Source organism: Eleutherodactylus coqui, chromosome 1, assembly GCF_035609145.1.
Source record: "Eleutherodactylus coqui strain aEleCoq1 chromosome 1, aEleCoq1.hap1, whole genome shotgun sequence".
NCBI classification, from domain to species: domain Eukaryota; kingdom Metazoa; phylum Chordata; class Amphibia; order Anura; family Eleutherodactylidae; genus Eleutherodactylus; species Eleutherodactylus coqui.
In genome coordinates, this window is record NC_089837.1 from 452,825,868 (window position 1) to 452,847,780 (window position 21,913).

Genomic DNA, 21,913 nt, shown 5'->3' on the forward strand with positions numbered 1-21,913 from the left:
AAAAGCTGTGCACTTTAGTATTGTAAGCTCCTCCATGTAGGGTCTGCTCTGTTTTTGTTTTATTTCTTATGCAGCCTCCAAAGTGACTAATGACAATTCGGCTTAGAAATACTGACTTGGTTTTTTTAAGGAATTTACAAAGATGGCCTACCGTCAGGCAGACTGAGTGATTGATCAGAAGGGATCCCATCAGTGGGATCCCACGATCAGTAAAACTAAGTAATTCTAGGCTGGAGTCACACAGGGAAGATTTGCCGCTGAAATGCCCTCTGGAGTTTTGCTGCTGCAAATCTGTATGTGGACGCTAAGCCAGCCATGTGGACGAGATTTGTGAAAAATCTCGTCCACACGGGATGGCCAATCTGTCGTGGCAAAGCTGGCAGAAGCCGGCACTGCGGCGTGGATTCCCTGGCCGCAGCATGTCAAAGAAATTTTTTTTTTTTTTTTTTTACCGTTGCAACCACGTGCTCCAAAACTTGCTTTTAAAACTATGTTTTCCCGAGGGAAATCACGTGGTTTTTTGCTCCAGCAAACCGCGATATTCCTGCCAGGAATAGGTCCCATGTGAACCCAGCCCTACAGTAAGCAAGAACATATCAGTGTGTGGTCATTTCTGGAACTGCAGCTCCGCCCTGTTGACTTTGCTATTCTGCTCAGTGAAGGGTATACATACCACAAATGAATGTTGACGACCAATCCCTCCCCAAGTATACAGATGTGCTGCTGACAAACAGACAAATAATTCACGTGGTTGTTTATCCTCCAAGAATTGCCCAGTGCAAACATTTCTTCAATAAGCACCGATCAACTTGCGATATTGTCATTTGTTTTTGAGGTTGCTTCCTGCTTCACTGCAAGTATAGCACACCAAGAAATGCTATTCTTGAAGTCAACCATTAACAGAACCCGGACGGGCCCCCTTAGACTAATGGATCCAGCACAGCTAACACAGATCTCCATAAGAAACAATTAGTAAATACCACTCTTTGGCTTCCTTTCTAAATTTGGACTAGCCATGTATCAGTCAACTTTATACTTTGGGTGGAAATTAACTCTTTAAACGCGATACCATTTGTGTAAAAGTAGCAGAGATCTCTAGCCTTGTTACGCATAGGGATATTTTTGTATACACATACCATTTATACAGTAATTTTATAAACAAGCTCCTATATATTCATTCATCCAAAGAGTCAATCTTGATTTGGCCAAGTGGTATGCTTGAGGACCATTTGCAGAGTGAAGAGTGTATTAAAGTTATAAGTCCTTCGTGCTGAAGTGAACTCCACCAATTCCTCTTGGAAACAAACACTTTTCAGGCACTTTCTAGCCTGGTACACATGCCAGATTTATCGCCGATTTAGATATTTGTGTCTGTAGACAAGATTGAGAAGACAAGATTCTAAAAGACAGGACAGTTCCACAAAGCCATCCAGGAGTGTTGGTGACAATGAGGGGCTGTAAAGCTCTGGTCCATTAGCATTACAGACACAGAGCTGTCTGCCACTACCTCAGCACGGTCTAGTAACTGAAGACCTCTCCCACATCTCGGGGGACGTTTTGTGGAGTGATTTGTGCCTGTTCTGTGTTGACAAGCCCAAGACTTTTAAAAAACGGTAAAGTCTTAAAAGCTCACGTGTCGTTCTAATGTCAACAGGGCCCATCGGGGGTTTGATTACTGCTCAGTAATCCCTCACTTTGGTTCTTTGAGAGGCAGTTAATCTGCGAGTAACCCAACTCCTGCAATGCCTCAGAAATAACACAAATCGTAAATGGACAGTGCTCAGCTATGCATCACGAATTATGTCAGTTCTCCAACTGGAGTTCTCTTAACCCCTTAGTGTTACCACATACGGCTATATACGTCCTAACCCTGTGCAGTTATTACGTATATAGTGGTTCACAGCCTATGCTGTGTACAGAGTGGGTTTGGGTGCCGAACCCGGTTCATACACCGCGAGTATCTACTGTCTTTGAGAGCCGACACCCGCTGGCAACAGCAATAGTGACCATAATATAAGAAATTTCCACCAGTCTTTCAAAATGGAGTTTTATCGGGGAGCTACAAAAATACGAAACTTCAGGACGGCAAAGTTCGATCAGCTCAGAGATGTCCTTAACCTTATTGGCCGGGACAATGTCCTCAAGATTAAGAGTTCAAACAATAAATGGGAGAGATTTAAAAACCATCTTAAAACGTATTGTGAGCGGAATAGGAATAGGAGAAAGCCAATGTGGCCCAATTAAGATGTAAGGCTGCCTGTCCACTGGCGTTTCGGTTTTCCGCTGCGGATCTCCCCTGCAGGAGCTGGCAGACAGATCTCTGCGGTGAGCCTGACAGATAGGCTGACCGCGGAGAATTGCAGTGATTTGCAGCTTACTGCGAATTGCCATCCGCGAGCGGAGAATCGCAATGATTCTCCACTCATGGACAGTGGGTGTTGCGCTTTCCATAGCAACGCTATGGAAGCGTGCATTGCGTTCCCCACGACTGGATTATTGCCGCGGGGAATGCAATGCAAACCCGCCCGTGGACAGGCAGCCTAAAGGAGGCAAAAAAACAACAAAGAGAAAAGTATTTAAAACTAGTAAAAACAAGAAAGCAGCGAAGAATTAAAACCAAAAAAAAAAAAAAAAATTTTTTAAAAAGGTAAAAAGCAGATAAATGCAACGAGTGTGGAGACAGACATTGCCAAGGAGAGAAAGGCTGGGGTCACACGGGGCGGGATTTCTATGCAGACTCTGCACGAAAATTCTGCCGGCAATTTTATCCCAGGATAAAGCAACAAAGTGGACAAGATTTGCAAAAATGTCATCCATATGCTGCAGAGAAGCAGTTGCGACCAAGCCACGATAAAACAGACATGTCGTGCGGAATTCACGGTCATAGCATAATGCAGGCGGCAAAGCCGCTTCAAACCCACGTGAGTTTTGAAGCTGCATTTCTGCTGCCGAAATCTTGCGGTATTTCCGTGCGGTCATTCCGCAAGATTTCCGTGGGATTTATGCCCCATGTGAACCCAGCCTAACACTTGTCCTAAACTGTTCAATTATATAAAACGTAAAAAGAAATATTGATGAGTAACAGGCCGAACATATGTATTTTTTCAGCCTAACATACCAGGTTACTTGGAGCAAGCCAAACTCTAGGGACACTACACCTGGACCAGAGTATTCTGCAATAGCAGTGCAAAACATGCTCTCCTGCGGAATATTCAGCCCCAAAATCTGCAGTGCTAACGTGTGGACTTGTAGTTAGCAGTGCATATTTTGGTACGTTATTCAGGGACACTGTGGCTCATGGTGCATTCTGCGGCCTATTCTGTCCCGTGTGACAAGTCCCTTAGGGCTCATTCACACAGGCATATGCAATTATGGTCAGTTGAAAATGCAACATTTTCAGTGCTTGTGTATAGGAGTATCTGGTGTGTTGTATCTACATTCAGTTCTAGCTCACAAAATAAAAAAAAATTAAAAATCCAGAAGGCTCAATTGATGTATTTTATGAAAAAAGTGACATGTATCGTCTGTATCCACTGTGGGGTTTGTTGTTTTTTTTAAATACTTGACTTTAAGGCCTCGTTCACATCGGCGACAAAGTCGCGCGATTTTATAGCAATGCTACAAATCGCATGTATGAGAAGCCCATCCTTTCCTATGGGTTACTTCACACATGCGATATTTTGTAACATGCAACAACCTGACACAAAAAATGCGCAGGTCCAGCGATATGCCCGCGACCCATGAGGTATTGTAGCCCATGTTTCCCTATGGAGCCTTCCTCTCTTGCATCGCATGAAAATGCGTTTTTCGTGCGGTGCAACTTTGACAGTAGGAAATACTGTCAAAGCCCTAAACTAAGTCCTGGCTGCAGGAAAAATAAAATAAAAAAAAATTATATTATATATACATACATACATACATACATACATACATATATATCACCTTAGAAGCACTCTGACACAGCAGCAGCTTCCACCTGCTTCCCGATACCGTTTCTCTTCATCTTCTGGCCGGGGACTGAAAAAAAATCCCCGCCTTCTGAAATCGCTGGCTGTGATTGGCTGATGCTTAGCCAATCACAGCCAGCGCTCAATGAGTGGCTGGGATTGAACCAATCACAGTGTTACCATACGGCGGCTGCCGGGGGTGCGGGTGGCTGGTCGGCGCAGTGCGCGCGCTTGTGGGTCTGGGCAGCGACGTGCGCGCGCCTGTGAGTGCAGCTCTGTGCACGAGCCCCTTTATGGGATGCTGCTGGGAGGTAGTCTCCTCCCTCTCTCCGCCCCTGGGCGGAGGCTTCTGTTTATAAGGCTGGCAGTGATGTCCATTCCCTGCCAGTTATTGGTTTCTGTTCAGTGTGCTTGCATCTTGCCTCTGTCAGTCTCCTGTTCGTCAGCTTTTGCTATATCTGCCAGGTTTTCCCATCTGCCTCGTGTATTTCCTGTTGGTTTTCTTCATCTACCCTTCCTGTCAGTATTCTACCCTGTTCCATCTTGGTACGCCAGTCCCCCCCTCTCAGTCCCTAGTGAGAGCAGGGAAAGCCGCCCCGTTGCCTGCCTGGGGTTAGCCAGGAGTGAGGCAAGTAGGCAGGGACAGGGGTTGCGGGTAAGTTCTAGGGCAACCCAGGCTGGCGTATCAGCGGGTAGGATACCGTAACACAGCCATTCATCGAATGCTGGCTGTGATTGGCTAAGTATCAGCTAATCACAGCCAGCGCTTCCAGGAGGTAGGGATTTTTTAAATCCCCAGCCAGAAGATTAAAAAAAAAGAAAGAGCCGAGGACCGAGAAAAAGCTGCAGCGACGCCCTGGACAGCACGGGAGAGGTGATGTATAATTTTTTATTTTTTCTTCGGCTACGGTTTATTTTCGGTGTAGCACTGCGAGAAGACACTGCAATAATCGCACGGACCAGCGATGTGATATCACTGCAAGTTTCTCAGCGATGCCATGTCGCTCGTGTGAACGAGGCCTTATGGGCAGTTTAATAGGACATGCTACAATGGTTTTTTTATGAGCGTAAAAAGTACAAGTTCGGATACACCAATTAATTCAAACAATATTCAGACTGACAAAAGATAAAGACAGAAAACACACCCCTGTGAACGGGCCCTTATATGGGAAGGGGGCTCTTGAAGGTTTCCATTTAACTTTGCCAACCCTACAGATTTGTCAATGAGATATACAGAAAACGGAGAAACCTATAGATATGAATACATGTAATGCCAAACTATATACACCTTCCTTTAGTGCACGTCAATGAAAAGATTCCAGACTCACTGCAGAAATATTGCCATGAACACATGACTAGTCCATCACACCTATAGCCTTTCATCACTGCTAATACTTACTGGTCAGGAAGGGAATTTGTACCAGGAAAAGGGTTTCTTTGATGGTCAGGAGTTTATTTTGTAAAGGGTAGCAGAAAAGGCAATTTCAGCCACCAATTTCCTATTACATCAGTCCTCATCATTGTTGCCAACTTGATCTTTTTCTGTACAAGTTGTCCAAAAATCTAAGAAAGGCAACAGTTATGGACACATCTATATAGGAGAATGCATCAGATTATTAGGATCTAAGCTATAGACTTCCATTACTAACAAACATCAGTGAACTGTAAAATCTTCATAATTACAATCACAATAATGGCACAAGCTTCCCCAGCTGAATACACAAATGAGGGATGCAGCAGATTTTTCCAGGCACTGGAAAAAAAAAAATCCTGTTTTTACAGGCTGCCCAGGAATTTATGGATGGTTGGCAACCCTGGTCCTTATCACTACTGTACACTTAACATATGAAGCTCTGGCTAATCTTTCAATGACTTACTTTGGGGCTTTTACCCACTAGCGGTTTTTTTTAACGCTGCGACATTGCTTCGTTTTTTAATGAAAATATGAATGAGACTTTCTAATGTTAAAATCGCATCGCACAAACTTTATGAGAAAGTCCCATTGAAAAAATATTGCAGTGATATCGCAGTGTAAAAAAAGACACACAGACACACAGACACACAGACACACAGACACACAGACACACAGACACACAGACACACAGACACACAGACACACAGACACACAGACACACAGACACACAGACACACAGACACACAGACACACAGACACACAGACACACAGACACACAGACACACAGACACACAGACACACAGACACACAGACACACAGACACACAGACACACAGACACACAGACACACAGACACAGACAGGTAAAAGCCCTTATGCAAACATAAAAGCGGTTTGAGCTAAACAAGAGATGAGATACAAATGAAAATTATTCTGCAACACGCAGAACAGTTGTGAATTTCGTTAAATAAAGCAGATTTTGGTGCATTTTTAACTGTGGAATAGGTTTTGCGGTATTTATAGCACTTTTTACCTTCAGTAATTGCGGATTTTATTTGGGAATTACACCTTTTCTGCAAGTTAGAAAACCATTAAAAAAAAAAAAGTGTTAATTCTGCAGGGGTAGCCTTTTCTGCTGCAGGGAAAACAAGTAGAAACATGTGGATTTCAAGCCTCATAGGAGAATGTGGGGGCTGCAGAATTGTCCGTGCGGACAAAATTCCATCCTGTGTGAAAGGTCCCTTAAAAGTAATATGGCAGCCACTAACCCTACCCTTAACAATCCACTGTCTGACCTCTGAAGACATTATGATTTAAGGCTGTACAGCTCTGATGTTGGAAGACGTCCGTCGGGGTTCTCTTACTGTATATTGCCAGCCTCTCTGCTGTTGGAGCCTATCCAATGGGTCACATCATGCAGTACTGGCTTTAGCCAGCAGATAGCGCTGTTGTATAATGGCAGAAAAAGAGTAAGCCCCCTAGGAAAACCAGGATACAAATTGGATTGGAAAGGGTTTAATAAAAGAATATCTAAAAAAAAAAAAATGCAAGCAAGCCCAGTCCAAGCAAGGGCATATTGTCAGTGGGCAGTGCATACATGTGATGCCTAATGTGCTTCACAAGACCTATGGATGAGCTGCAGTGCTAACTAGGAATACACTAGTATGTGGCATAACTACCTAAACTACAGCATAAATACAAGGGGTCATGTAAATGGCCTTTGACACATGTACAAGTAGGGAAGTTCTTAAGTAAAGATAGACAACTGTACTTGAACATGCAGAGTGTCTTCCATCATACGATAATCATGCAGAATAAATAAATAAACCCGCCTGGAAGGATTCGTAAGTACAGCTTACTCCGAGTCCCTGTGATTTTAGGTGGCGCCCGCTGCAGTTATGTGCAGGACTGTTTTGTACAATCACTAGTGGTGTGGTGTTTAGGGTTGATGGCAGGTTTATTTACATCATGTCCTCGGCGCCATACTGTATGTTGTATTTATACACCACAGACAGAGCAGGAACATTGCTTAGGCAGACTCCAGAATACACCCCAGGCCTGCCCTTTCCATTAGATCACCGCTTCTCCCGGGAACAGTCATTTGTGGAAGGTCAGCAATTGGGCAACACGTGAACTAAACCTAATCTCGTATTTTCTGACCTTCGAAGAGTTCAAGACTCGGTTTACTGTGTTTTCTCAGATATCATCTACAGTAATCTCAAATGACATTAGATAAGCATCGTGAATGGGGATAGACCTGTACATGTAACATAAACCAGGACTTAACCCTACAACTGTATCGGCAGCAGAGGAATCACAGTGGAAACAGTATACACATGGCATCGCTGATTAATACTGGGCATCCCAAGGGGCCACTTGTCAATGCTTACTAATGCTGTTTCTTCACATACTGCACCATACAAAGAAAAACATCTGACAATAATCAACTGGGGCGGCTACACAGTAACAGCTAAAACTAGGGCTCCGTTCTAGATTTGTACTTCTAGAAAGATGGAGTTTATGTATCGTGTTTATGGTGTTCCATGTGCATTTTCTGTACATGTAGAAGTCCACTAAAATTATAGGTCTGTCTGTATCACTATATACATGACTGATTAACTGATATTATATAATGAAGAGGACACAAACACCACTCTCCGTAGTACCTGGCTGCACCCTTGGCCTCCATGTTGCCATGTCCTACAATGAGCATGGATGTCACCATTGGATCAGTGGCTGGTTGCAGGAAACTCAAAGATGATGTATGCTGTGATTTTCTAAAGGCCAGACAGATTTTTACTGATTGTAAGATTTTTTTTTTAAATCCCATTTTCTACATGACTATGGCTGGCGGCCATATTGCTTGAGATAGTTGCCAGCATTTTTAGAGAGATTCTTTACTGAAGAACTTCTAGGCCAAAGACACAATGGATACATTGAATTCTATCAATATCGTAAGCATGCTTGGATTTGTGCAGAGATCATTGTGCAGAAAGGGGGAGGTGGTGAGCCCTAATTCTTCCATAGTATGAATGGGGGAATACTACATTATCTATATACAGGTGTCACATCTCATTGTAATCCTGCCTGTGATAACGACATTGACTACTGAAACATAATCTCTACAGTACAATGACAGCGAAATCAACGCTACAAAGATCACAGCGATATCACAGCTGTGTTCCTGCAGTTTTGAAAAGTTAGCAATGTGGTTTTCTTGTGAACACACATTGCTATGCTGCTGCCAGTGATAAAAATTGGTTTAGGTCCTCCCGCTGCTCTCCGGAGCTCCACTGGGCGTCCTGCACTCCTCTTTTGCCCACAGAAGATCATTTCCTGGTTGCGGGACTCAAAAATCCTGCCTCCAGGAAGCAATTGCTCCGATTGGTTCATCCAGTGCTACTTAGCCAAGCAATGCAGCGCTCGATGAACCAATTCGAGGGCCGTGATTGGCTCTTCAAGAGCTGGAGGAACCAATCACATTGTGGATGTAGGATTTATGAATTGGCTGAGCCATGGCATTGATTGGCCAATTCATAAATCCCACCTCCACAATGATTGGTTCTTTAAACTCTGCTCAGCCAATCAATGCAAAGCTGGATGAAGCAATCACAGTCCTCGCATTGGTTCATCGAGCGCTAGATTGATTGGTTCATCCAGTGCTACTTGGCCAGTCAGAGCCATCGCGTCCTGCAGGCGGGATTTTTGAATCCCTCAACCAGGAACAAATTATTGTTCAGCACACAGTCACTGGCAGCATGTACATGGGGTTATTACACAGGCCAGCAAAAATTATTTTTTCGAGGTGCCAGTGAAGTTTTAACAAATATGGGGTATTTTGGTATTGCGGAATCTGAATCCGCCGTTGCTTTTTCCAAATTGGCTCTAGTTTTGAAAATACAGGGTGATCAAATAAGCCTAAAATGTGTGCTATTACACAATGGTAATCACTATGCATCTCTCCCACTTGCCCACTCAAGACTTCGTGAAGAATACAACAACATTAAGATAGTTCTGCAGGAACTTTGTTATTATCAGCACAAGTGGCTTATTGGTGTTGATTTGAAGATGGTCAACTTCCTGCTTGGGCAGCAAAGTGGATACACCAAGCACCCATGCTTCATCTGAATGTGGGATAGTAGGGCTAAGCAAGATCACTGGAAAAAGGGGACATGGCCTTCAAGGGAAAATATGACAGTTGGTGCAGCGAGCATCATAAATAAGTCTTTGGTTGATGGGGGAAGGGGAATCTCCCCCAGCTCCATATAAAGCTAGGCCTCATGAAGCAATTTGTTAAGGCCTTGGACAAATTCTAATTGCTTCAAGCACATTTGCAAATCCCTCCCTGGACTCAGTAGGGAAAAACTAAAAGCCGGAATCTTCAAATGGTCCTGAAATTCAAAAGCTCATCAACGATTCCAATTTCAGTAAAGTCATGGCTAACATTGAAGCATCTGCCTGGTGTAGTTTTGCCTCTTTTGTAAGGAACTTCTCAGGGAACCATAAAGCACAAAACTACGAAGAATTGGTTCACAACATGCTAACCAACTTTCATAATTTGGAGGCTAATATGAGCATCAAGGTACACCTTCTCCATAGCCACGTTATAGATTTCCGGTCAATCTTGGTGATTTCAGTGAGGAACAAGGGGATAGGTTCCATCAAGACAAAGTTACAGAGGAAAGGCATCAAGATGGGACAGGCCCATGATGGCAGACTACAATCTCCAACACGATTGTCTTGATCACTCGCATAGGAGAAAAATCAGAGTTTTCTCATAGGATTGTGAAGAGTATTTTGCTTTCTGTTTTGAACTGATACCAGAGGGTCACTGTATTTAATTTACAATGATTTGGTATGGTTTCCATTAGGTTTTGTGAGTAGCTTATACTTTGTGCTTTTTTTAAGTTTTTTTTCAAGTTTTTCGGTAGACCTTACAATATCTCAAAAACTAGAGCCAATCTGGCAAAACCGTTGCCAAATTAGGATTTACCATCCTAAATTCAACCTAAAATCACTGATGTAACTGGCACCAAATGGTTGTTGAGCAGTGTTATTGTTCAGTTTAGCTCGATCCAGTAATAAACTAAATGAAAAATTCTTACGTTAAAAAAGGGCAGTTAGAGGAAAGTGTGTAAACTGCAGGATTTTATTTTTTTAATAGGACCAAAAAAAAAAAAAAAAAAAAGCAGTCCCTTTAAAACAGGCCATTTGCCTTTTTCTTCTGATTAGGCATTCCCTTCTATTTTTCATTGTATTCACCAATGACTTCCAGCACTATATCATTTATTTACGAGCTCTAATTCATAAGAGGTCACCGTGCAATCTCAGCCAATCTCCGCTGCGCAGTGTGATGTCACCATGGTAGGCCTTGACTGGCCGCCACAGTCATGTAATTATGGAGCCTGCCAGCAGAGTCAGTACAACTTTTTTTTTTTAACACTAATATTTTTAATGTATCAAGGTAGAAATCCTTTATGCATGCAAGTACATATTGGGTTGCCACTGCCAAAAGGGATAACTACCGTCAGCAGTCTAAACATACAGCCGTGGTGGTCAATGTGCCGGCAGGAAAGCAGAATACTGAATATACAGACAGACATCCTTTTGCGTCATGTTCTTTTACTGGATTGTGGTTAGAGAGCAGTAACTTTCTTCACATACTGTACTGGGGATTACCACGTAGGTAAATATTTAATGTATCTGTAAAATTATGGCTGCCCTTGGACATAAAGCTGTGTAAAAAAAAAAATTCTGGTATAGTCCAGATTGTGAAGTTTCTTATATAGCTATATATGTACAGGGAATAAGAGAAGTACAATTTATATTGGCGTCTAACATCTTAGAGGAAACCTTCTCCCCCAAAATTAATAAATAATGAACTGTGTGCACCCTTAGGCTGGGTTCTCACAGGGCGGATTCTCGGTGGAAATCTTGCGGTTTGGCCGCAGCAAAAAAACGCGAGATTTCCGCCAGGAGAACTGCTGTTGCAAAACCCGCGGCGGCTTTGAAGCAGCCCGGCCGCTCGCTCTTCCGCTGCGGCCAGCGCTCCCATAGAGGAGAGTGCGGCCGCAGCGGGGGGCATAAAAAAAAAAATGGATATGCTGCAGTCGGCAAATCCGCGCCGCAGCGGCAGCTTCTGCCGGCTTAGCTGTCCTGTGTGGACGAGATTTTTGAGAAATCTCGTCTACGTGGCTGGCTAATCCTGGGATCAGCGGGCCGACCGTGTGAACCCAGCCTTACCATTAGCACGTTTTGGGTATGTTCACACGTAGTGCGGTTTTCTGTAGCGCAAAATCTGCACCAAAATAGACGTGTTACCGGTGTCTTTCTCCCTGCTCATTCCATGGTGTGACATTACTAGTGAAAACCCGTAGCATAGATTGCTAGGAATTTAAAGTCGATTTACGTTCCAGATTTTTCCCGCACTGCTTGGCTTGCACTGTAATTTGCTGAATATTTTCTGCATATCCGCCATGTGTGATCATATCCTCAGGTTAAGGCCACACATAGCGGCCAAAAACGGGACCCATATAGGGTTTTTACCACAAATCAGTACCGTTTTGGAACGGATTGTTAATGTCAGCAATACTTTGCAGGTAAACCCGAAAACTGAGTCTGTTATCAACTTGCAAACGGCATCGATCTGTGGCATGAACCAAGTGATGGCATTGTTTTCACACACTGCCTGTGGTCTTCGGCTGCTTTCAGATGAGCAGATTTTAACTCCTTATTTTGGCAGTGGTTTGTAGACTAATACAGAGCTAATGTAAATCTGTAGATCTAGTCGGTTTTTCTCATAGTTTTTTAAAACTGCTGCATGACCCATTTTTCGGGTTTTTGCCTCCGCATTAGTATATGACCAATAGAAAAGAATACTAATCAGTATTTGTCCGATAGAAAATAAAGGCAAAAATACTGATGATATACTCTTGTAATGTCATCTGTAACATCCATAATATGCATCTATAGTATGAACAGGTCGCAATACGATGGAGATACCATTAGGCAAAGTTCACACCATGTTAATACCCTTTATTAGATTTTTTTTTTTTTATCATTTAGGCCAGCTTCCCACGGCCGTGACGGGCTCCACCGCGGAGCCCGTCACGGCGTCCCCCAGAGACCCCAATACTTACCTTTAGATCCAGCGTCTTCCGTCCCGCATGACTCTTCGGCGCGGCTGGCGGGGAAGCGGTTTCACGCTATCTTCCGCTGTGCTACAGCGGAAGATAGGGTGACAGCCAGCTTCCATTGACTGCAATGGAAGCCGTCCGTGCGTCCACCCGCCGCAAATAGAGCATACCGCGGGTGAGGTCGGGTGAATTCACGGTGCGGAATTCCGCGATGGAATTCTGTACCGTGAGCATTGAGCTATTCGGTTCAATAGAACCTGATAGCTGCGGGCAACGCAGCGGATTTTCGCCAGAAGTCCGTCCGTGGGAAGGAGCCCTAAGGGTGGGCTCAGACAGCTGTGACCCTGCGTACGACAGTGGAATTGTACTGCGCGTGACCACGTACTCACGAGTAGTACGCTTTGTTTATATTTCCCTGCTGTCGTAGTTGTGTATGACCTGCGGGTATATCCATGACCATAAAGAACAATGGGCTCTATGTTGCGGATATCCGCAGTAGAAATAGAACATGCTGCGTTTTATTTTCTGCTCGTGGATTAAGCAATTCTGACACACTAATGTGAACGGAACTGCGCAAGTCAATGCATTTCATTGATCCGCATATTACCACAGGTCATATGCTTGCAGAATCTGCAATTCAAATCCGAGGGTGTGAGACCAGCCTAACAGTTCCAGCAAATGATTAGTCGAACAGGCATGCAAGACCTCACAGCGCAGCACTGGGCGGCAGAGATTGTGCAGGTTTCAAACTGATTGTGGCCACGCAATTCTTTAGAAACACATAAAACCATTTAATGGCCATACAGTTTTTTTAGGTGAAGCTTAAAGACGATTAAGCCCCAGAGTCAATCTGAAAAACGGTCACCTTGATATTGCTCCATGTGACATTACCTGTATAATATGGCATTAATTTGAGGGTTTGAGCCTAAGGGGTTTTCTGGGCAAATACTATTGATGACCTATCCTCAGAAGAGATAATCAACAGTTGATCGCTCTTGATCCCCGGCGATCAGTTGATCGTTCGGCCCATTATCAGTGTAGCAGGACTATGCGCCATCATCGGGGCTGAAACAGAAAGTCTAAAAGGTAGCTTCACTCCCATTGAAATTAATGGCAGTGAGGTCACCTATTAAACGTCCATCTCAAACCCCAATGACGCCCGGCCTCATTGTGCACAGCCTGCTGTCGGTAATCAGTCGATCGTCGGGAATCCTGAGCGCTCAACTATTGATGATCTCTGAGGATTGGTCATCAACAGTAATTACCCAGAATACTCCTTTAAAGCATAGCAGCCTATGATTTCCATACCGTCAAAACAGATATCTACTAGTCACATTTAGGCATAGGTCAACCACAGAAGCCTATGAATACTATATATGCCACGATACTTTAGATTCAGATGTATACGGCCAATTCTACAACATGCCTGTAACAGAGGCGTTTATATACTGTATGCATACAACATACACAGCTCTATAATAGCTTATAGCAGTGTGGGCATCGGGCATTAACATGGCACATTCATTTTCAAAGCACCCTTTTTGTAAAAATCACCACTTTTTTTTGAGTTGCCTGTTGCATTTCGTCATTGAAACAAAAATTGAAGATTTTGGTTTCAGACATCAGAGCAGTGTTACCCGATTTTAATGTTGCTGGAGGTAGAAATGAGAAATCATATGTTACATTACTGTTCCCAACAGACCAGTTTGCTATACTCCATGTCCATATTTTCAGGACATTGTGAAATCAGCGACATTGTTGCTATATTTAATAAGTCTTCAGCGATGACACAGATGGAATCAGCGCAATAACTTTTAATTGCCTCCTTTTACGAGTCCCTTTTCATAGCCCATGCACCTGTGTTTGTAGGTCCCCATAGTGAGCGGAACAGGTACATCTGTAGGAGGCTACCTGCCAATGAAGTCTATCCAGCGCATATTATGTGTGATTTTTACACTGAAGCAAGCACACGGGCCTGCAGAAACAATTCAGTTACATTCACACACTGCACCCTGGTCATTTTACAAGACTTCTCATTCACTCTCAATGGATTATATAGAAATTTGCTCCACCGGCAGGAAATTGCCGTTTTAACCCTTAGGCTATTGATTGTGACAGTAACCAGTTTTGTTTAGTGCTTAAGTCCGTTTAATATGAATTCTTAAAGCCCTTTTCCAGGTTCTAGTTAAATCGGTTATAGTGTTACCCCACCCAAAGTCATACACTGACACTGGTGTTGGTAACTGGACTGAGACCCAGATTTGTAAAAAGCTAGAAAAAAAAAAAAAAAAAAAATTCTACATCAAAATTCTTTTTACATGTTGCTGTACGATGACCAAGTCGCAGCCTTGTCATCCATAGTAACACATCCCATAGTAGCCATTGGCAGAGTGTCAATGCATTACATCACCATGGCCGAGAGAATCAGAGGGAGCACAAAGCCACCATACAGCCAACTTCACACATGGCGAAATCACTGCGGGTGTGCCACAGCGGAATACTGCCGACAACCCACACCGAAGGCAACCTTCACACAGGCGAACACGAGACATATCTCACTTGCGAAGTCCATTTTTCACGCCGATGCAAGGTGGTTTTGATTCAAAACAGCCTTGCATCACTTCTGCAAAATTGAGATTCTAAAGCACGCATTTCAGGCATTTCCCATTGATTTCACGTATGAGTGCCATGAGATCTTTTAAGGTCCCATTGAAAATGATGGGTTATGGAAATGATAAAAGTCGCAGCATGTTCTACATCACTGCGAGTGGGAAGGAGGGTTGACGCTGATGTGATGGTCCATTCAAAAGACTAGAGTTCATATTCGTGAGAGTTGTGCATATCACAATGCACAAAACTCAAGCAAGATTCTCATCCTTGTGAATAAGCCCCAAGGCTAACTTGTTCACTAACATGCGATTTCCCTGCAGATGCGAGACGTTTTCATATCAAAACTGAATCATTTCGGGGAAGTAGCGACCCCATTTTCAATGGGGAGACCTTGCACTCACGTGCACCTAGCATGCGGTGTGAGGCTGCTGCCAGCCCTATTGAAAACAATGGGCGATGCAAGGGTAGACCCAAAGATAGGACGTGGCGCAATTTTTTTAACCACGTCGCGGTCCGATGAGCGATTTTATTTTCTCTTTTTTCCGCATGTGTATGACCCCATTCAAAAGAATAGGGTTCATATTGATGCGTCTTGCAATGCACAAACCTGGTTTTGGTGCAAATCCGCAACAAAGCAGTTATGTGTGAACACACTCTTAAGCCGCTTTCACATGGCCAAGAACATCGTGTGAGATTTCTGTGTTGCGAGACTAACGAATATGAACCCCATTCTTTTCAGGTATATCGCACTCAGCTGCGTGTGGGTAGCATCGTATAGATTTCTTTTATGCTACATCCTTACCTCATGAAAGTCAATGAGGAAGGGGGGGGGGGGGGGAGAAGAAGAAAAAACCCACACCCAAAATGTCACAGGCAAACAATTTAGCAATGTGATGTCTAAGAACGTCAGTTATTGCAACAAAGTGTGTCTACAGTGGAAGATAAATTATGATAGTGTGTATGAATATACCCTGAATCTAGTAGATGCGAGTGGATCTGGGGTGTAATATTAATGACTGCAGAGATTATTTTTCTTCTACAACTACTACAATTGCAATAAATTGTCATTTTAGTTAAAAAAAACATCATTGAGTTGTTGGCTTGATAGGATGTACATTTTAACATGAAGAGTCTGTATGTAGACTAGATGCTGGGTTTTCTCTAGGTACACACAATAATAGGTCAATCTGCTTCCTCAGCCCCAATGTGTGAGCCTGAGAGAATAATCAGATTATAATCCTCAGGAGGTTCAGTGAATGACAGGAGCAAATACAATCTGGCGGCCGTTCATCAATAACACCCAACACAGCATTGTTCATAGGTCAGCGTGATTGTAGTTCGTACTGGTGTGAGCGCGCTATAGAAGAGCCCGGCCATCAGGCGGATTAACTAACATTATTTCACTGTCATAAAAACAGGGAGATTCAAAGAGAACAGTGCAAAAGTAAAGTAGATTTCTTCCTACATGAACTGACATACAGCAGCCAGAATGACATAAGAACTCTTGTTTTGACTGCACCTTATAGATGTTTGATGTAGGTGTCGCCGATGATGCGGCAGATGTCAAGTAGTAGTCGTTCTGTCCACACACATCCTCTGTCATCTATTCCACTACAATGGGGATGCGATGTTTTATGCCATATAGGGTCACCAACGGCGGCCACAGCAAACATCTGTAAGGTGCAGTAAAAACTTGAAGAGTTCTATCTTTTCATGTCATTCTGGAAGCTGTAGGTCACTTCATGTATGGACTAGGGCTCACTCACATCAGCGCTGGGGGTTTCAGTTTTCCTATGCCATTCTAGAAGCAAATCACCCTCTATATTGTATCAGATGCATCTACTTACCGCGTCCCTAACTGCAAGAGGATAAAAACGCCAATAGGTATCCCAAAAAAGGAAAAAGGCAATTGCCATATTGCATTGCTAAAACTAGCGAGTTCAACGAAGGCTACCTTCACACATCTGTTTATTTATAAGGCTCCCATTGATTTCAATGGGGCCTTGCAGACATGCACTCAATCACGGCGCTAAGAAAGTGGCGCGATTTTTTGAGCTCTGTCTGCTCCATTTTGCCGCACCTCATCATTCATCACAATGATGGGGTGCATTAAAACTCGCTGTCAGAAGCAGTAACCTGCATTCAAAAACCTGTGGGATAATTGCAGCTTGACACCGCAATCGAAATTGCGGTGTTTTGCCGAAGGCACATGTGAGTGTAGGCTAAGGCTGGTTTCACATGAGTGCAAGAGTATTTATGTGGGCAGTTGCACAATGAGCATTGCATTTTTGTGCTTTTGTGTATTTTAACACGCGCTTGCCCTGCTCATGCAACAGAAAAAAAACACAAGCATGCTCCCATTGATTTCAATGGCCAATTAAGTATGTTATTTTTGTGCACAGTACACCTGAAGATAGGACATGCTGTTTTTTTTCACAACCAAAATGAACATGGGGAAAAAAAAACAAAAAAAAAAAACACGCGTGTTTGTGGGGATAAGCCTTAATGGAAACGGACGTTTCATGTGTCCTTACTGACTCGCTTCCAATATTTAATCACATAAGATATTTGTACATCAGAAATAACATATGCAACAACCAGAACCTGTGGGCCGGTTGTGACCTTGCGTACTGCCGCATCTGGCAGGAAAATTGTACTGCACATGACCGTGTACTCATACACTGTGCCATGCGCAGTACACGGTTTCCTTTGTTAATCTATATATATTTCCCGCCCCATCGCCATGCAAAGGCGTATATACCCGCCACCCATACGCAATGTAATTGCATATATATGTGCCCAAAGAGAATAGGCTCTCTTGTATATATGCCACAAAAAAAAGAACATGCATTATTTTTTGCACTCGCATATTACGCAATTTCAATACACTAATGTGATCGGAACTTCATAAGGCAATGGAATTGATTGCCTACAAGTCACCCCGTATCATACGGATGTACAGAACCCATGTAATATGCTGTAAACATATGTTCATGTGAGCCTGGCCTTGAGGTGTAAAACTCCAGGTGTTTGCCCTTTCTTATACACTGCTAGTTATGGGTATAAATCACTAAGCCATTACCTTCTCATCCTGTCCTCAATTTCTGAGGTCTCCCCACATCGCCATTTTCCAAGGTGGCACCGCATCCATGACATGCAGCTTGAAACTATATCACAATTCCCTGCTCCGTACTTCCTTCTTGTGTGTCCCCACTAAGCGCTGCCCTTCTATTGGTCAGTAATCCGGTCCTGAGAGCCATCCATGGTCATTCTGGGCAAGCCTGACCTGCAGCGCTGAATGCCTACAGGTCGTATCCAGGGGCAACCTGTGAATAAACACTTGTGAAGTGCCAGGAGAAGGTGATGGCATTTAGAGCTACAGACACAAGATCCAAAGCAGAACCGTATTGAAAACTTTAATAACATTTGGTTAGCAATCAAATACCCCAAATACCCCTTTAAGATGAAGCAGATTTTGTTGCATCTATAAAGATAAACAACCAAACATTAAATACACTGTGGCAACAAAACAGAGGGGAGATCTGTGCATCAGAGATCATATCTGCAACAACCAAAATAAGGCCCATTCACACAAGTGTATTTTCTGCTCATATTCAGTATGTATTTTTTAGGCCGCCTGCACACGGGCGTATTTGCACCATGGCACCCGGAGTGGGCATCAGCCTCTGGATTCCGCAGCAAATACTGCCCATAACATGATATGCAAACCCACTTTTCCCTGCCCACAAGCAGAAATCAACTGCGATTTTCTGCTCCCAGGAGGAAAATCACAGCAAGTCCTATTTTGGTGCAGGCCTCGCATGGACGGCTTCCATTGATATCAGTAGTAGCAGTCCATCCCGTGGCCCTTTCGCAATGGGCAGTGCAGACGGGCCGCACGTCATTGCCTAGCAATGGCACATCACTCTGTACTGCGGGTGTGTGACACCCGGCACATCCGCAGTACAGAAGCTGCCTACACACGAAGCCATCGGACAGGTGTACACCGGGGTAACAAGGTTGGATTCCGCTTGCAGACGGCCTTACTGACTGAATATATATATATCAGAGCAATGTTGTGTGTGGAAAAAAAAGTTAATTTAAAAAAATAAAGTAGCAGCATGTCCCATTATTAGTCTGTAATGGGCAAAATTGTCCATTAAGGGCGCATTAACACAAATAGTCATGTGCAAGTTTTGTACGTTGCACACAAAAATCACATAAATATGGAATCCATTCACACAAGAGATGGTCTTTCCTCACACATTGCTGCAGGAAAAAAAAAAAAGAGAAAGAAATTTGCAGAATTTTCTATTTTTGGATACTCAATCCGAAAGCCTCACCCAATGTTTTCAATGGGACCTTCAAAGCCATTGCATGGCACTCGCACACTGTGCAAAGTGCATGCGAGTGCAATGCTTCCCACAGAAGTCAATGGGGGACACTTGCAATCGTTTTGCATACGTAAAGATCGCAATTTCACAAAAGCAGTGATTTTTAATCCAAAACGTTTTCATCGCCGTGAAAGATCACATGCTGGCAAACCCGAAACGCGGCCTGATATCACGCTCGCCTGTGTGAATGCTACCTTAAGGCTGGGTTCCCATGGCATGGAAAACCCGCAGAATGTCCGCAGTGGGACCACATAGAAATTCTGTGAGATTTCCACAGCGGAAAGGCTGCTTCAAAAGTGGCTTTTCTGTCTGTATTCCGCTGCGGAAATCTCTCCCCACAATTGACATGTCCCGTATTTGAATTTCGCGCCGCATGTCAGTTTTTTCACGTAACTTCTCAGCGGACTGTCGGCAGCGTGCGAATGAGATTCTTACAAACCTTGTCCCCTTTGCTGCTTAGTCTCAGGTTTAAAGACACAGGCAGAATTTCTGCATGGAAATTCTGTGGCAATTCCGCCCCGTGTGAACCCAGCCTGAGTCTAAGGGGTTGCGGTAAAAAAAAAAAAAAAAATTAAATAAGCAGTGACTATGATTAGCACGCACCCCACTTTCTGTGGATTGTGACAAAACCGGCATCACTTTGACTTTTTTTGCGTGTGTGAAAAATGCATGTAAAAACTGCAGATAGTTGAAAACGGTGCATTTTTTTTCGACAGACCAAAAAAAACTAAAAATACCCACTCCAGTGTAAATGATCCCTGATCAGGTGTATCGGGTTTACTATAGATATGCCTTTAGATTTGCTCCATGAAGCCTGAGGAAGGACCCTGTGTAAGGTGGAAAGCTGGCTGTAACATCATGTACTTGTGTTAGCCATTAAAAGCTATCATATCTACAAGAGGACTTGGCTTCTCACATTCTGATCCGGATGATAACAGTAACTAGAGTGTTACTATAAACGATACAGAATGACATCCTCCTCTCCCCAGCAGCACTCCTGGATGAAGGGGAAGGCGCTACATGATGCCGGTTACATTGTATCCATCCCCACAGCCTACAAGAAGTGCCGGAGTTGCGGCCAGTTTCAGGGTTATTGTCTCTCCAGGAAGCATTGTCCCTCCGGCTGTCACTTCTGGGTCTCCGATAAGGAGGAGGGGGGGGGAGCTGCCGCTACTGTTGTCAAGGAGGCGATGACGTCACCCTTTGCTTAAATTAGCCCGTTGTCAGCCGCTGGCGACTTCTCCCTCTGGCAGCGCGAGCTGTCAGTCACGTGACGTCACAATACGCCTGTTGTAACTGTAAACAGAGCGCTCTCCGCGCTGCGCCCCCTCCGTGCAGGGCGCCCCTTCTGCCCTGCTCGTTGCCCCCCCGTCCCCCCTCCACCTAGCGGGCTCCCCATCCTCCGTGCAGCCTTAGAACTAACCCATAAGCAGACAATTCATTGAGAAGACTGGTAGGTGACGTAATGTCCCCGGCAGCGGCGCCTCCTCCAATGGTCTTACGAGCAAGACAAGTGGATATTAACCCCTCCGCTGCCGCCCGCTACCTGCCTATTACCTGACGCAGCGCCCAATGTCAACAAGCCATAGGTGTGCACTGCGACACCAGCCTATAGAGAGAGATCTATAGATAGGAAGAGTCCACTAGGTGTGCAGAATGACACTTACTGAGGGAAGCCGCCGTCAGTGATAGGAAGCCGGCTGTCCAATGGTAACATCCAGCGCGCCGCCTCAGTCCCCTCTCTCCGGGCAGAGCAGGGGAAGCTCCGAGGAAGTTGTCTTTGTTCCACTATTTATACATTGCGTCAACATCGCGAAGGGGCGTGGCCACAACACAGCGCGGACCCCCCCGCCGAGGATCACACGAGTCACGTGGCCGGGGATCGCCGGCCCCGCCCACTCTCCCCCGCCCGCCTGTCACTAGACGGGACGCTTAGCTCGAAGCCGGGCGTCTTGTCCGTAAGGCAGGCGGGAAAACCAGCAATGGGGCGGAAAAGTGTATAAAAAATGCTTATCTCCCAGCTCTGGCACGTCCTGTAAACCTTCTTCTTCTTTCTTTACGTTTTGACTCCCTCTTGACAATTTTAGGGAGTCAATGAGCTGATTAGAAAAATAGCTCAGCTCACCTGCAACAGTTCAAAAACTGAGCTGGGACGGAACCATTCAGTGTCATTGGTGGAGCAAACGCCAATTTGGTCTCCGTCCGCCACGTTTCCGTTCGCTTCCGTTGGAGTCTAGGATAACGTAGTTAATTATAGTTATTCTAAACTCCAAATAGAACGGAACCCCCTGACAAATGGACACTAAATGTGCGTCCTTCTCATTGCATTCGGAGGTTCCGTCGCAGCGCTGTTTACCAGACCCGTGGCGTAACCCTCAGGCGTAGAGAAAAACGCTTCCTTAGCGTGCGTTCAC

General features: G+C 44.3%; 1 long non-coding RNA gene across 1 annotated transcript in view; it reads right to left on the reverse strand.

Annotated features, from left to right (window-relative positions):
- Positions 1-21,284, reverse strand: part of LOC136612863 (uncharacterized) — a 75,688-nt gene extending 54,404 nt beyond the window's left edge. The window contains exons 1-2 of the long non-coding RNA XR_010790423.1: positions 21,167-21,284; positions 18,188-18,431 (exon numbers count right to left, since the gene is read on the reverse strand). This is a non-coding gene — a long non-coding RNA (uncharacterized lncRNA). The remainder of the gene's footprint in view (positions 1-18,187; positions 18,432-21,166) is intronic.
- Between the last annotated feature and the right edge of the window lie 629 nt (positions 21,285-21,913).